We start from the raw sequence: 13587 nt of genomic DNA, 5'->3' as shown, positions 1-13587 counted from the left end.
ACATCCGGACCGGGGTCAAGCAGGGCTGCGTCATCGCCCCAACCCTCTTCTCAATTTTGCTCGTCACTATGCTCCAACTCACAGTCACCGAGCTCCCCGCTGGAGTGGAACTAAACTACAGAGCCAGTGGGAACCTGTTCAACCTTCGCCATCTCCAGGCCAGATCCAAGACCTCCCCAACCTCTGTCGTCGAGCTACAGTACACGGACAACGCCTGCGTCTGCACACATTCAGAGGCTGAACTCCAGGATATAGTCGACGTATTTACTGAGGTGTACGAAAACATGGGCCTTACGCTAAACATCAGCAAGACAAAGGTCCTCCACCAGCCTGTCCTCACCGCACAGCACTGCCCCCCAGTCATCAAGATCCACGGTGCGGCCCTGGACACCGTGGACCATATCCCTTATCTCGGGAGCCTCCTATCAACAAGAGCAGGCATCGACGACGAGATCCAACACCGCCTCCAGTGCGCCAGTGCAGCCTTCGGCCGCCTGAGGAAAACAGTGTTTGAACACCAGGCCCTCAACACTGCCACCAAGCTCATGGTCTATAGGGCTGTAGTAATACCCGCCCTCCTGTATAGCTCAGAGACATGGACCATGTACAGTAGACACCTCAAGTCTTGATCACACTTGATCAACTCCGCTGGGCAGGGCTACATAGTTCGCATGCCAGACACGAGACTCCCAAATCAAGTGCTCTACTCGGAACTCCTTCATGGCAAACGAGCCAAAGGTGGGCAGCGGAAACGTTACAAGGACACCCTCAAAGCCTCCCTGATAAAGTGCAACATCCCCTCTGACACCTGGGAGACCCTGGCCAAAGACCGCCCGAAGTGGAGGAAGCACCTCGAGTCCCGTCATCGAGAGCGTGCAGCAATTAAGCGCAGGCAGTGGAAAGAGCGTGCGGCAAACCAGTCCCACCCACCCCTTCCCCACCTGTGACAGAGACTGTGGTTCTCATATTGGACTGTTCAGCCACCTAAGAACTCATGTTAGGAGTGGAAGCAAGTCTTCCTCGATTCCGAGAGATTGCCTATGAGTAGCAGGACATTTAGAAAATCATAATGCAGTCAAGCAGAGTCAGCATGGTTTTATGGAAGGGAAATCATGTTTGACAAGTTTGCTGGAGTTCTTTGAGGATGTAATGAGCAGAGTGGATAAAACAGAACCAGTTGATGTCACATATTTAGATTTCCAGAAAGCATTTGATAAGGTGCCACACAAAAGGTTACTGCACAAGATAAGAGCTCACGGGGTTGGGGGTAATATTTTAGCGTGGATAGAGGATTGGCCAACAAACAGAAAACAGAGAGTCGGGATAAATGGATCATTTTCAGGTTGGCAAACTGTAACTAGTGGGGTGCCACAGGGATCTCAAGTGCTGGACCCTCAACTATTTACAATTTATATTAATGACTTGGATGAAGGGACTGAGTGGAATGTAGCCAAATTTGCTGATGATACAAAGATAGGTGGGAAAGCAACTATTGAGGAGGACTCAAAGAGTCTACAAAGGGATATATCATCATAGGAAATCCCTCGAAGTGAGGATGACTTGCTTCCACGCCAAATAGGGATGAGTTCACAGGTGTGTCAATGAAGGACCTAATATTCCAGATCCCGAACTACATAGTGAAGGGTGGAAGATGCCTGTGCGTGGATTTTTTTTAACACGTGTTGGCCGTTGCACACCAGCCACCACACGGGCTTGACAGAGCTAGGTCTTGGTCCAGTGGCAAGGGTTAACCAAGACGACTGGAGACTTGCTCTGCTGCACAGATCTAATGCACACACATATCGCAGTGTGGGCTGGCCCTGGTCCCTCACCTCTTCTGGGCCCCGAGCTCACGCCTCTCCTCGGCCCCGGTCACTTCTATCTACAAACTCTTGCCGCTCCTTCGCCCTTCCTGCTGTGCCTGCCCGCACTGCAATCAGCGACCTGGCTTCACAGCCGTCGCCCTCCTGCAACAGCACGTGCTGCTCCCTGTAATGACCCTGGCCTGCTGATGGTCTTGCAGATAGGCTCAGTGAGTGGGTAAAAATTTGGCAGATGGAGTATAATGTGGGAAAATGTGAGGTTATCCACTTTGGTAGGAGAAATAAAAAAATAAATTATTATTTAAATGGGGAGCGATTACAAAATGCTGTAGTACAGAGGGACCTGGGGGTCCTTGTACATGAAACACAAAAGGTTAGTATGCAGGTACAGCAAGTAATCAGGAAGGCAAATGGAATGTTGACCTTTATTGCAAGGGGGATGGAGTATAAAAGTAGGGAAGTCCTGCTCCAACTATACAGGGCGTTGGTAAGACCACAGCTAGAGTACTGCATATAGTTTTGGTCTCCTTATTTAAGGAAGGATGTACTTGCATTGGAGGTAGTTCAGAGAATGTTCACGAGGTTGATTCCTGAGATGAAGGGGTTGTCATATGAAGAAAGGTTGAGCAGGTTGGGCCTATACTCATTGGAGTTTAGAAGATTGAGAGGTGATCTTATTGAAACATGTAAGATTCCGAGGGGGCTTGACAGGGTAGATGCAGAGAGGATGTTTCCCCTTGTGGGGGAATCTAGAACTAGGGGGCATAGTTTCAGAATAAGGGACCACCCATTTACATAGAAACATAGAAAATAGGTGCAGGAGTAGGCCATTCAGCCCTTGGAGCCTGCACCGCCATTCAATGAGTTCATGGCTGAACATGCAACTTCAGTACCTATTCCTGCTTTCTCGCCATACCCCTTGATCCCCCTAGTAGTAAGGACTACATTTAACTCCTTTTTAAATATATTTAGTGAATTGGCCTCAACAACTTTCTGTGGTAGAGAATTCCACAGGTTCACCACTCTCTGGGTGAAGAAGTTTCTCCTCATCTTGGTCCTAAATGGCTTACCCCTTATCCTTAGACTGTGACCCCTGGTTCTGGACTTCCCCAACATTGGGAACATTCTTCCTGCATCTAACCTGTCTAAACCCATCAGAATTTTAAACGCTTCTATGAGATCCCAATACACAATACTCCAGGTGTGGCCTCACCAAGGCCCTGTACAACTGTAGCAACACCTCCCTGCCCCTGTACTCAAATCCTCTCGCTATGAAGGCCAACATGCCATTTGCTTTCTTAACCGCCTGTTGTACCTGCATGCTAACCTTCAATGACTGATGTACCATGACACCCAGGTCTCGTTGCACCTCCCCTTTTCCTACTCTGTCACCTTTCAGAGAGTAGTCTGCCACTCTGTTTTTACCACCAAAGTGGATAACCTCACATTTATCCACATTATACTTCATCTGCCATGCATTTGCCCACTCACCTAACCTATCCAAGTCACTCTGCAGCCTCATAGCATCCTCCTCACATTGCCACCCAACTTAGTGTCATCCGTAAATTTGGAGATACTACATTTAATCCCCTCGTCTAAATCATTAATGTACGATGTAAACAGCTGGGGCCCCAGCACAGAACCTTGTGGTACCCCACTATTCACTGCCTGCCATTCTGAAAAGTACTCATTTACTCCTACTCTTTGCTTCCTGTCTGCCAACTTGTTGTCAATCCACGTCAGCACACTACCCCGAATCCCATGTGCTTTAACTTTGCACATTAATCTCTTGTTTGGGACCTTGTTGAAAGCCTTCTGAAAGTCCAAATGCACCACATCAACTGGTTCTCCCTTGTCCACTCCACTGGAAACATCCTCAAAAAATTCCAGAAGATTTGTCAAGCATGATTTTCCTTTCACAAATCCATGCTGTCTTGGACCTATCATGTCACCTCTTTCCAAATGATTGATTCCATCATTTTACCCACTACCGATGTCAGGCTGACCGGTCTATAATTCCCTGTTTTCTCTCTTCCTCCTTTTTTAAAAAGTGGGGTTACATTGGCTACCCTCCACTCCATAGGAACTGATCCAGAGTCTATGGAATGTTGGAAAATGACTGTCAATGAATCCACTATTTCCAAGGCCACCTCCTTAAGTACTCTGGGATGCAGTCCATCAGGCCCTGGGGATTTATCGGCCTTCAATCCCATCAATTTCCCCAACATAATTTCCCGACTAATAAGGATTTCCCTCAGTTCCTCCTTCTTACTTGACCCTCTGACCCCTTTTATATCCGGAAGGTTGTTTGTGTCCTCCTTAGTGAATACTGTCCTCCTTAGTTAAAACAGAAATGAGGAGGAATTTCTTCTCTCAGAGGGTTGTGAATCTTTGGAATTCTCTACCCCAGAGAGCTGTGGAAGCTGGGTCATTGAATATACTCAAGGCGGAGATTGACAGATTTTTGAACAATCGGGGAGTCAAGGGTTATGGGGAGTGGGCAGGGAAGTGGAGTTGAGGCCAGGATCAGATCAGCCATGATCTTATTGAATGGTGGAGCAGGCTCGAGGGACCAAAAGTAGTGAGCATCCTACTCCTGCTCCTATTTCTTATGTTATTATGTTCTTATAGCCCACCCCTGAGCTGGGTGGGTGGGCCATTTCCAATAGTGCCATGCAGTAGTGGATACCTCTGGGATGCTTGGATCCAGGAGACCAGAAGTAGTGAGTATCCTCCGCATTAGCAGCTTGAGCCTCCGTGTTTTTCACAACATGGTTTGGTTTGACCATCAGAGGAACCATCCACTAGTGGGCATACTGTCAGGTGACACCCTGGTCTTCTACCATACACACTGAGAGCGAGTGATCATCATACAGGAGGCTCAACTGTTGAGGATATCTCTACAGTTGAGTCCTCTGGATATCTATCACTCAGCCAGTAATATTTCCACAGGTCTCCTTTGTCGCAGCATCTGAACCAGAGCTTGTGGTCCTGGGAGCACTGTGTTAAGAACATTAGAACATAAGAATTAGGAACAGGAGTAGGCCATCTAACCCCTCGAGCCTGCTCCGCCATTCAATAAGATCATGGCTGATCTGGCAGTGGACTCAGTTCCACTTATCCGCCCGCTCCCCGTAACCCTTAATTCCCTTATTGGTTAAAAATCTATCTATCTGTGACTTGAATACATTCAATGAGCTAGCCTCAACTGCTTCCTTGGGCAGAGAATTCCACAGATTCACAACCCTCTGGGAGAAGAAATTCCTTCTCAACTCGGTTTTAAATTGGCTCCCCCGTATTTTGAGGCTGTGCCCCCTAGTCCTAGTCTCCCCGACCAGTGGAAACAACCTCTCTGCCTCTATCTTGTCTATACCTTTCATTATTTTAAATGTTTCTATAAGATCACCCCTCATCCTTCTGAACTCCAACGAGTAAAGACCCAGTCTACTCAATCTATCATCATAAGGTAACCCCCTCATCTCCGGAATCAGCCTCGTGAATAGTCTCTGTACCCCCTCCAAAGCTAGTATATCCTTCCTTAAGTAAGGTGACCAAAACTGCATGCAGTACTCTAGGTGCGGCCTCACCAATACCCTGTACAGTTGCAGCAGGACCTCCCTGCTTTTGTACTCCATCTCTCTCGCAATGAAGGCCAACATTCCATTCGCCTTCCTGATTACCTGCTGCACCTGCAAACTAAAAGAGTTTCATGCACAAGGACCCCCAGGTCCCTCTGCACCGCAGCATGTTGTAATTTCTCCCCATTCAAATAATATTCCCTTTTACTGTTTTTTTTTCCAAGGTGGATGACCTCACATTTTCCGACATTGTATTCCATCTGCCAAACCTTAGCCCATATGCTCAACCTATCTAAATCTCTCTGCAGCCTCTCTGTGTCCTCTACACAACCCGTTTTCCCACTAATTTTTGTGTCATCTGCAAATTTTGTTACACTACACTCTGTCCCCTCTTCCAGGTCATCTATGTATATTGTAAACAGTTGTGGTCCCAGCATCAATCCCTGTGGCACACCACTAACCACTGATTTCCAACCACGGAGGTGTGTGGGGGACCTGACCCATCCACCTCCATGGCACGAACCTGGTATTGCAGTACTTCCAGGAACGGTGCAGTGGCTCTAGGCCTTTTGGCTAAGAGCATTGGCGCAGAGTGATCCTTGACTGGTGCAGGGTGACCTCTGGCGTTTGACAAAGAATTGTAACGATTGGATAACGATTGGACATTTAGGACCGAGATGAGGAGAAACTTCTTCACCCAGAGAGTGGTGAACCTGTGGAATTCTCTACCACAGAAAGTAGTTGAGGCCAATTCACTAAATATATTCAAAAGGGAGTTAGATGAAGTCCTTACTACTCGGGGGATCAAGGGTTATGGCGAGAAAGCAGGAAGGGGGTACTGAAGTTTCATGTTCAGCCATGAACTCATTGAATGGCGGTGCAGGCTAGAAGGGCTGAATGGCCTGCTCCTGCACCTATTTTCTATGTTTCTATGAAAAGGACCCATTTATCCCGACTCTCTGCTTTCTGTTAGCCAGCCAATTCTCGATCCATGCTAATACATTTCCTCTGACTCCGTGTACCTTTTATCTTCTGCAGTAACTTTTTGTGTGGCACCTTATCGAATGCCTTTTGGAAATCTAAATACACCACATCCATCGGTACACCTCTATCCACCATGCTCGTTATATCCTCAAAAAATTCCAGTAAATTAGTTAAACATGATTTCCCCTTCATGAATTCATGTTGCGTCTGCTTGATTGCACTATTCCTATCTAGATGTCCCGCTATTTCTTCCTTAATGATAGCTTCAAGCATTTTCCCCACTACAGATGTTAAACTAACCGGCCTATAGTTACCTGCCTTTTGTCTGCCCCCTTTTTTAAACAAAGGCGTTACATTAGCTGCTTTCCAATCTGCTGGTACCTCCCCAGAGTCCAGAGAATTTTGGTAGATTATAACGAATGTATCTGCTATAACTTCCACTATCTCTGTTAATACCCTGGGATGCATTTCATCAGGACCAGGGGACTTGTCTACCTTGAGTCCCATTTGCCTGTCCAGCACTACCCCCCTAGTGATAGTGATTGTCTCAAGGTCCTCCCTTCCCACATTCCCGTGACCAGCAATTTTTGGCATGGTTTTTGTGTCTTCCACTGTGAAGACCGAAGCAAAATAATTGTTTCAGGTATCAGTCATTTCCACATTTCCCATTATTAAATCCCCCTTCTCATCTTCTAAGGGACCAACATTTACTTCAGTCATTCTCTTCCGTTTTATATATCGGTAAAAGCTTTGACTATCTGTTTTTATGTTTTGCGCAAGTTTACTTTCGTAATCTATCTTTCCTTTCTTTATTGCTTTCTTAGTCATTCTTTGCTGTCGTTTAAAATTTTCCCAATCTTCTAGTTTCCCACTAACCTTGGCCACCTTATACGCTTTGGTTTTTGATTTGATACTCTCCTTTATTTCCTTGGTTATCCACGGCTGGTTATCCCTTCTCTTACCGCCCTTCTTTTTCACTGGAATATATTTTTGTTGAGCACAATGAAAGAGCTCCTTAAAAGTCCTTCACTGTTCCTCAATTGTGCCACCATTTAGTCTGTGTTCTCAGTCTACTTTAGCCAACTCTGCCCTCATCCCACTGTAGTCCCCTTTGTTTAAGCACAGTATGCTCGTTTGAGACACAACTTGTGTAGAGGACACAGAGAGGTTGCAATGAGATTTGGATTGGTTAAGCGAATGGGCTAAGGTTTGGCAGATGGAATGCAATGTCGGTAAGTGTGAGGTCATCCACCTTGGGAAAAAAAACAGTAAAAGGGAATATTATTTAAATGGGGAGAAATTACAACATGCTGAGGTGCAGAGGGACCAGGGGGTCCTTGTGCATGAATCCCAAAACGTTAGTTTGCAGGTGCAGCAGGTAATCAGGAAGGCGAATGGAATGTTGGCCTGCATTGCGAGAGGGATGGAGTACAAAAGCAGGGAGGTCCTGCTGCAACTGTATAGGGTATTGGTGAGGCCGCACCTGGAGTACTGCGTGCAGTTTTGGTCAACTTACTTAAGGAAGGATATACTAGCTTTGGAGGGGGTACAGAGACGATTCACTAGGCTGATTCCGGAGATGAGGGGGGTTACCTTATGATGATAGATTGAGTAGACTGGGTCTTTACTCGTTGGAGTTCAGAAGGATGAGGGGTGATCTTATAGAAACATTTAAAATAATGAAAGGGATAGACAAGATCGAGGCAGAGAGGTTGTTTCCACTAGGGGAGACTAGAATTAGGGGGCACAGCCTCAAAATACGGGGGAGCCAATTTAAAACCGAGTTGAGAAGGAATTTCTTCTCCCAGAGGGTTGTGAATCTGTGGAATTCTCTGCCCAGGGAAGCAGTTGAGGCTAGCTCATTGAATGTATTCAAGTCACAGATAGATAGATTTTTAACCAATAAGGGAATTAAGGGTTACGGGGCGCGGGCGGATAAGTGGAGCTGAGTCCACGGCCAGATCAGCCATGATCTTGTTGAATGGCGGAGCAGGCTCGAGGGGCTAGATGGCCTACTCCTGTTCCTAATTCTTATGTTCTTATGTTCTTATGTTCCTCACCCTCAATCTGTATTACAAATTCAACCATACTGTGATCACTCATTCCGAGAGGATCTTTTACGAGGAGATCGTTTATTATTCCTGTCTCATTACACAGGACCAGATCTAAGATAGCTTGCTCCCTTGTAGGTTCTGTAACATACTGTTCTGAGAAACAATCCCGTATGCATTCTATGAATTCCTCCTCCAGGCTACCCCGTGCGATTTGATTTGACCAATCGATATGTAGGTTAAAATCCCCCATGATTACTGCCGTTCCTTTTTCACATGCCTCCATTATTCCCTTGATTATTGTCCGCCCCACCATGAAGTTATTATTTGGGGGCCTATAAACTACGCCCATCAGTGACTTTTTCCCCTTACTATCTCTAATCTCCACCCACAATGATTCAACATTTTGTTCATTAGAGCCAATATCATCTCTCATAACTGCCCTGATATCATCCTTTATTAACAGAGCTACCCCACCTCCTTTCTCTTCTTGTCTATCCTTCCGAATTGTCAGATACCCCTGTATGTTTAATTCCCAGTCTTGGCCACCCTGCAACCATGTTTCTGTAATGGCCACCAAATCATACCCATTTGTAATGATTTGTGCCGTCAACTCATTTACTTTATTTCGAATGCTGCGTGCGTTTAGGTAGAGTGTTTTAATTCTAGTTTTTAAACCATGATTTTTAGTTTTGACCCCTCCTGCAGCCCCTTTATATTCATACATATTGTCCCTTCCTATCACCTTGTGGTTTATCCTTACCCCAGTGCTAGTCTGCTCTGTTGCCTCCTGCCTTTTGCATTCTTTCTTGGGGTCCTGTTCATCTGCACTCTTACCCACTCCAACTAGTCCAGAGCCCTCTTCTGGGCTCCAAACACTCCTCGCATCGAAGCACAGAGCCCTCAGGCCTGCCCTTTTATTGCACTTTGACCCTTTAGAATTTTGCTGTACAGTGGCCCTTTTTGTTTTTTTGCCTTGGGTTTCTCTGCCCTCCACTTTTACTCATCTCCTTTCTGTCTTTTGCTTCTGTCTCCATTTTGTTTCCCTCTGTCTCCCTGCATTGGTTCCCATCCCCCTGCCATATTAGTTTAACTCCTCCCCAACAGCACTAGCAAACACTCCCCCTAGGACATTGGTTCCGGTCCTGCCCAGGTGCAGACCGTCCGGTTTGTACTGGTCCCACCTCCCCCAGAACCGGTTCCAATGCCCCAGGAATTTGAATCCCTCCCTGCTGCACCACTGCTCAAGCCACGTATTCATCATTGTCCAGGCTCTTCAGCGAATGCTTCGATATTTGGGCAGCAGGCTACATTCAGGATGAATGTGCTTCTAGGCCAGTGGATAGGGATGAGGTCACTTGGCATTTCAACCGGCTTGAGCTGTGAACAGTGCAATGGGATATTTCCACTTGCAGACTCGATGCAGGGTAAGTCAGTGTGTCTCCAGACAGAGAATATGACAGTATGTCTACAATGTGCGACCCCCTCCTGGGCCCCCCTGTCAAGTTGACGTGTTGCTTCCCAGTGGTGCTTGAACGACGGGGTGACTCTCTTGCTGCCACATTAGGCCAGGGTGGACAATACTACAGTCGGCACACTCAGCTGCTCTGTGGTTCACCCTGACCCGTGGATGGTCCACACTGAGGTAGGCCGGAATATCTACAGCACTTTGGGGGTTACCAGATCGATAGACTTGCTCGTATCAGCGGACAATCACCTCTCTGCGCGAGGACCTCAGCAGTCAGGGCAGAGGCTGGGCTGCCTTTCGTTCTTTCGTTTCTCGATTCTGTTGCTCAGGGTTGCCTGATCTCCAGGATGCTACAGAAGATTGCAGCAGAAGGTGGTTCTGATTAACCCTTTACTGACCTCACAAACCGTGCTTCTCAGACACCCTGGAGTCGGATATTGCCGGTCTGACTTCAGGAGCCCATGGGAGAACACCAAGTCGTTTGAAGAGTAAAGACGAACCTACATTTTTCAAGGGAATCTTCATGCTTCTGTCTCACATCCTCCACTCACTGCAGAACGATGTCCAACTGGTACTCAGGGCGAGAAGGACAGACACTGCAAGGGAACAGACTCTCTGGCTCCCAGGACAAATTGATCAAAGTGAGTGTTATTCGCGGGCGACAGCGCCAGATCCAGTCAGTAAACTGAATCATCAGGATCTGGATTTTGGATCTTGCCAGCTTCTGATTGGTGGCCTGGCCGATGAGATGGAATGCCCATCAGATATGGGTATCCCAGCAGTGTGGCACTCATGGGTACTGCTCACTTTATCACGTCTGTCCTGGTCACCTCAGCCTCCATTTACATACAAGCCCCTCCGCCTTTCTGGCCCTCAGCAATACTTGGTCAGTCGCCAGCAGTGCATGCCAAATGCCTGAATGAAGATCAGCTCCCTTGTAAGATGCTCCTTTGTAAACTCCTCTGCATTCTTCAAGTGACACGGTGTTTTCCTCCCACCTGGTTGTCTCTTGGGTCTAGTGGGGGAGCATTTGGTTCCTTTTCCTCGTTCTTGGTTGTTTTTGGGTGTCAACAAACTGAGTTCTGGGGTACGCTATAAATTAACACTGCAAGGGAGCCGGGGAGGGAGGAGAAAATATGTGCCCTCCAAAGTTATGACATCGAAAAAATGTCTTAAAAGGGAGGTCATGCCTTAAGTGATTTTCCCCCGGCAAATTGTGCCAATGCATCCCGATAATTAGGCCCACGTTATCCCCCTGATTCGGCCTTTCCATGTTTCGGAGCTGTTGGATTGTTTCATCCAATCATTGCTGGCTCAGTCACTGAATTCCAATCCACTGAGCACGTCACAGCATGAAGGAAGGGTTTCAACTCTCAGTGAATTAAAGGATGTTACAGTCAGCACTTTAGAGAATGTTGGGACAGTTTCTGTTCAAGCCAAGATGACACAGAATTATTACAAGAGGATTTGAGTATAAGAGTAAAGACGTCTTACTGCAATTATACAGGGCCCTGGTGAGACCGCACCTGGAGTATTGTGCACAGTTTTGTCTCCTTACCTAAGGAAGGATATACTTGCCATTGAGGGAGTGCAGCAAAGGTTCACCAGACTGATTCCTGGGATGGGGGGATTGTCCTATGAGGAGAGATTGAGTAGACTAGACCTATATTCCAAGAGTTTAGAAGAATGAGAGGTGAAGTCATTGAAACATGCAAAATTCTTAAGGGGCTTGACAGGGTAGATGCAGGGAGGATGTTTCCCACTGGCTGGGGCGTCTAGAACCAGGGGTCACAGTCTCAAAATAAAGGTTCGGCCATTTAGGACTGAGATGAGGAGAAATTTCTTCATTCAGAGGGTGGAGAATCTTTGGAATTCTCTGCCCCAGAGGGCTGTGGAGGCTCAGTCATTGAGTATATTCAAGACAGAGATCGATAGATTTTGGATATTAAGGGAATCAAGGGATATGGGGATAGGGCGGGGAAAGTGGAGTTGAGGTAGAAGATCAGCCATGATCTTATTGAAGGTTCTTGGCCTTTATTGCAAAGGGGATGGAGTATAAAAACAGGGAAGTCTTGCTACGGTTGTACAGGGTATTGGTGAGGTCACACCTGGAATACTGCGTGCAGTTCTGGTTTCCATATTTACAAAAGGATATACTTGCTTTGGAGGCAGTTCAGAGAAGGTTCACTAGGTTGATTCCGGGGATGAGGGAGTTGACTTATGAGGAAAGGTTGAGTAGGTTGGGCCTCTACTCATTGGAATTCGGAAGAATGAGATGTGATCTTATAAGATTATAAGGGGGCTTGAGAAGGTGGATGCAGAGAGGATGTTTCCACTGATGGGGGAGACTAGAACTAGAGGGCATGATCTTAGAATAAGGGGCCGCCCATTTAAAACTGAGATGAGGAGAAATTTCTTCACTCAGAGGTTTGTAAATCTGTGAATTCGTTGCCTCAGAGAGCTGTGGAAGCTGGGACATTGAATAAATTTAAGACAGAAATAGACAGTTTCTTGAACGATAAAGGGATAAAGGATTATGGGGAGCGGGCAGGAAGTGGAGCTGAGTCCATGATCAGATCAGCCATGATCTTATTGAATGGCGGCGCAGGCTCAAGGGGCCGTATGGCCTACTCCTGTTCCTATTTCTTATATGAATGATGGAGCAGGCTTGAGGGGCCAAGTGGCCTACTCCTGCTCCTAATTCTTATGCTGTTCTGTTCTTATGTAGAATGGATAACCTGCAGACCGGTTTCAAGTCATCGCCGAATGTTCGGGGAGAGTGTGCTGGTACAGTGGTGGACTGGAGATCATTGGTGACCAGGCTCCAAGCTGTTGCGTTCAGATGGAGTCCGCAGAGTAGAAGTGGAAAAGCGTTTGCCTTGGAATGCATGGACTTATCAGAACCAGCGTGAGCTACTAAGCTAGTTTCGATCACCTAAGGGGGTCGGAGAGGAAATGTTATTCCCAAGTTGATCTGATATTTTAATTCCGGTTTTTCATCTCTCCCAGGAGATCACACAGTCTCGGGTCGGATGGGGAGTCTATATATTGAGCTGGGCAAGGCATCGGAGTTGTGTAGGGACAGGCTGGATAAACCAGAGGATCTTTTCCCGTCTGTCACGTTCCATATGTGTTAAGAGTCACGTTATTTCAAAGGCTTAATTGTGAGGAGTTTAACATCTGGAAATAAATGTGGAAGGAAATCTAACTAACCATGTGTTGTGTGGTTGGTGCATGGATCATGGTAAGGAACAGAAAGGGGAAGAGATGACTTCTCCGATGGGGATTGCAAACTAGGGAATGTCCCTGGGCTCAGTTACTAACTGGGTGAACTCTCTGTGCCACACACCAGGCAGGGTCCAGAGACAATCCCCAGTCTGCACATACAAACATACAAACATGGCAAGTAAAGTCTATCATGCCCATCAAGCTCGCCCTGTCCAACAGACAGTATAACCTTGCACGCTGCTGTCGCACCTCCCAGTATCGCTGTCTCTTGGAACAGACAATGAAACATGGCCAATTCAAGAAAAATTCTGGACAATTGTCCTGCAGCTCCCTGAGGCTATGGGAGACACAATTTACAATCTAAACTAACCATAACTCCCTGTAACTAGTGACACATCACAATCTAAACTAGCCACTAACTCCCTGTAACTAGTGACACATCACAATCTAAACTA

This window comes from Pristiophorus japonicus, chromosome 12, assembly GCF_044704955.1.
Source record: "Pristiophorus japonicus isolate sPriJap1 chromosome 12, sPriJap1.hap1, whole genome shotgun sequence".
NCBI lineage: Eukaryota > Metazoa > Chordata > Chondrichthyes > Pristiophoridae > Pristiophorus > Pristiophorus japonicus.
This window is presented reverse-complemented; position numbering follows the sequence as displayed.